This window comes from Medicago sativa, chromosome 3, assembly GCF_051527215.1.
Source record: "Medicago sativa cultivar Bolivia chromosome 3, Bolivia_mono, whole genome shotgun sequence".
Classification (NCBI taxonomy): Eukaryota; Viridiplantae; Streptophyta; class Magnoliopsida; order Fabales; family Fabaceae; genus Medicago; species Medicago sativa.
In genome coordinates, this window is record NC_140751.1 from 36,981,217 (window position 1) to 36,985,191 (window position 3,975).

The 3,975-nt window shown below is 43.3% G+C and overlaps 1 non-coding gene across 1 annotated transcript; it reads left to right on the forward strand.

The window, feature by feature from the left end:
• Positions 1–107, forward strand: LOC146937430 (small nucleolar RNA R71). The gene has a single exon (XR_015033639.1). It is a non-coding gene; the product is annotated as a small nucleolar RNA R71 (small nucleolar RNA).
• The last annotated feature ends 3,868 nt before the right edge of the window (positions 108–3,975 follow it).

Genomic DNA, 3,975 nt, shown 5'->3' on the forward strand with positions numbered 1-3,975 from the left:
AGGCCATGGTGGGGACAAAGTCTTAGCATTTCTTTGAAACGCTCCCACGCATCATAGAGAGATTCCCCATCTTTTTGGTTGAACCGCGTGATTTGGTCTCTAAGTTTAGCGGTTTTAGATGGTGGAAAGAAACGGGCAAGGAATGCTTGCCTCATCTGATCCCATGAAGTAATGGAACCGACTTCGAGGGAATGGAACCAAGCGCTAGCTCTATCCCTTAAGGAAAAGGGAAAGAGATGAAGTCTTACGGCTTCCTGGTTCTCCTTCATGGTTCCACTAATTCGTAGGAAAACAGAGATGTGAAGATTGGGATCCTCAGTGGGGGATCCCGAGAATTGGTTTTGCTGCACCAAATTAAGTAGGGCAGGCTTAATTTCAAAATTGTCATCCTCAACCCTTGGGTACACAATAACAGCTTGTGGCTCAGCCGTAGACGGCGTTGCATACTCTTTGAGAGTGCGATTGGCCATGGCGGTGTTATTTTGTGCTGCTCTCCTTCTTCTATGTAAGAACCTTTCGATCTCGGGTATGAATACCGCTTGATTTCTAGTTCTTCGCATAAAAGGTTGAGAACCCAAGAAGTTAACGATAACAGAAAAATAAAAAGTTAAAAATAAAAAGAAAAGAGAAAGAAGAGAGAATTCTAATCACTAAGAAAAAGCTAATTAAATTAGTTAACTCCCCGGCAACGGCGCCAAAAACTTGATAGGCCAAACCGTAAGTGCACGGTCTATCGAAGTAATAGTAGTAAGTAGAGTTATCGTTCCACTAGGGAGTTGGTCAATCCAATTAGCTTTTAGAAATTGATTAGAAGAGAAAGAAATAAGAAGTTGGAGAGTGCAGTTTTTGAAGGTAAATAACAATAATATTAAAAAGCCTTGGGATCATTGGTTCATCATAATAACAAATCTTTTCACAAGCAAGCCTTAAACTTATAATTAAACGTTAATCCTAATTACTAAGGACAAGTCTCTCTTTAGCATATCACAACTCCTCTCGAAGTCAGTGAGTGTATCCCTCCAACAACCACAACTATTCTCATGGGTGATTGCCTTTGGGACCCTTGAAGATCGAAACTTTATGTGTCCCAAGGTTTGCTAGACTATTCTCATGTTTCGCAAACCTTGTCTAAATTCACTTGTTCGGATATCAAAGCTCCGCGTTCGCTTTATGAATTGATATCTGTGATGATGAATTAACCATTATCAAACCCTCCGCGTTCGCTTCCACAGTTTGATAATAATTAATTCATGTTAAAACGGTGAATTTAGATTAGGAATTAGGGTAACAATTAATTAGGGTTTAAGACTTGACTTGATCCGGATTATGTCATTAGACTTATCCAACGATCCTAAGACAAAGAAGTCTACTCACTCATGTTCATCGTAGACATGGGGGAAGAAGAGAGAAAATAATAGTAAAGTAAATTGCAAAGAAAGTAAAAGGGAAATAAAGACTTTTATTAAAATAGCAATTGAAATAAACAAAGTAAAGGTGCCATGTTTATGGTGGAGAGTTACTCTATTTATAGCTTTACATCTGACTTAGAAACTAAGCAACTAAAGGGATAAAACGGTAAAGCTACAACAGGGTAACTTGGGCCCAAAGAAAAGCAGCAAAAGAGCATCCTGGGGACGGGCACGGACGTGCCACATGTTGGCACGGGCCGTGCCAAGCTTCTGAGTTTGGGGGAACATATTTTTGTCCCGTATCTTCGTATTCTTGCGCTGTATTTGCTCCAGTCCTCTTTCTTTCACTCCAAGGCACCTTCCACCATATTTTTATTCCTAAAATAAAACAAAAGACAATTTGAAGTAAAATATTCTAATATAAAATAAAATGCAATAAAACTAAATCAAATCTAAAATAAAACTAAACTAAATAAGGCAATAAATATGACTATCTATTACTCATCAAACTCCCCCACACTTGAATCTTTGCTTGTCCTCAAGCAAAAGGCAACAGACATAGTAGCAACAAAAGATTGATTTATGGCAATATTAAGAACATAAGTCTCAAAGAAAGGTTTTGTTCCAAGTACACTAATTACAATTTCAAATATTCCTCATGAACCTATTCTACCCAACATCAAGTCTCAAGTGAGTGTGTGTGTGCAGTCCAACCCTTTTCTTGCTCCTATATAAGACAGATATTATGAGGAACAGGTTCTATCCCTAGTGCTAAAGTAGCCGAGAAAAGTCCTTTCTTCATTTCATATAAGAGTGATGGGAATTAAAGTTAAGATTGAATTAATTTAACAATTAAGCACAAGGGGCTGCAGATGCTTAGGGGCTATCTATCCTCGTAGGAAGTCTTCATCAGCGGTAACTATTCGTTAGGAACCCCGTTCACCTTCTCGCTGTCGGTGAACCCTAATAGTGGTCTTTTCTTTGCTACTTTTGGGGGCTCTTCATGTATCACCCTTAGTTCAGCAATCTTTCTTTTGGCTGATCCCCTCGGCCCTTTGCTCGGTGTAGAGAATCTGCCCATTATAGCTCCGAGGAAGATCCGGTCTCCTTCTCTTTCACCCCCGCTATCGTTGTCCACGTCTACCCGTGTCTCCATTGGAGGCGTTCTGTGCCTTTCTTGGCGAGGACTCGCCCGTCTCCGAGGAACATTTCTTTTTTAGGGATTTTTGGAGGGAGCCCTTTTGGCGCCAATCGTTCTGCGGGCGTCCTTTGTCGATGAGGCGGCTTAATTTCCCTTTCATTATCAATTCTTCAATTGCCTCTTGGAGTTGGTAACATTCTTCTATATTGTGGCCCCAACTCCGGTGGCAGCAGCAATATTTAGTCATGTTGGTTTTCGCTGACTCTTTCAGCGACTGTGGCGTATTGATGCCCACTTCCTTGAATTCCGTGTTGAAGCATTCTTGGAGGATAGTTTCTCGTGATGCATTTAAAGAGGTGTAGTCTGCGGATCAGAGGCGTGAGCCTCTAACCTTTTTGTTGTCGTTACGGCGCCTATCGTTGGCCATTTTCGACTGTTTGTTTCTCAGTGCTTACTCCACCAACTTCTTTTCTTCGTAGTTAATGTATGGTTGGGCATGAGTTAGTAGGTCGTTCATGTCTTTGGCCTCCCAGATTCCCAACTCTTCCTTGAATTTGCAGTCGTCCTAGAGGTTGCCCTCGAATGTAAAACATTTCAAGCCGTCCTGGGTGCCCTGTACATCTACTCTCGCCTGAGTGAAACGTTCAACGATGACGTTCAAGGCCGCCATGGTCTTCGGCCTCTTTCGCCTCGCGACGAAGTGAGAGGTGAACTCGCTTCAAAGCTCCCCCCATCAATTGATCCAGTAGTCATGTAGGCCCTTGAACTAGGTCATTGCGGCACCTTTCAACGTTAAGACGAATAGTTTGCATTTAACCGCGCTCCTTGCCCGGTGGTAGTCTGACGGCTTAGGCGTTGGGGAGAATCTTTTCTCTCGCAGTGCTTCGAAGGCTTGTATCGTTGAGGATGGTGCGGAGGTAGACTGCTGCTTTCACCTTTCGAATTCTGGGAGGTTTCCTGCCTCCTCTTTGGCGGTTCACTGGAATGGAGGCGATGTAATCTACCGCCAACAGTGTTGTACGGCGTTTGCTTCATCGAGCTTCTTCAATTCGCGTGGCTACTACCGTCAGAATCTTTTTCCTGATTCTTCTCCATGTGTTCGAGTATGTCGTTCTGATGTTAGAGCAAATTCACAAGGTTCGTAAGGATCTCGTTCATCTCCGGCGGTGGTGGAGCTTGAGGATACGGCGGTGGAGGAGGAACGCCCTCTTCGCGGGGTGGAGGTGGAGGGAGCATCGTTGTGTTCAACGCGATTGTAGTGCGAGTGTCAATTGTAGTACCGAGGATAACGTTGTCTTCCTCGGTATTCACCGGTTCGAGAATCGGAACCGTTCGACTTTGGAGAACTTGGATCACTGAACGCGGTGCTTGAGAGGTGGAGGAACGGCTCACGGCGGTTCTCCTGCGAAAGGAGAAGTAACTGTT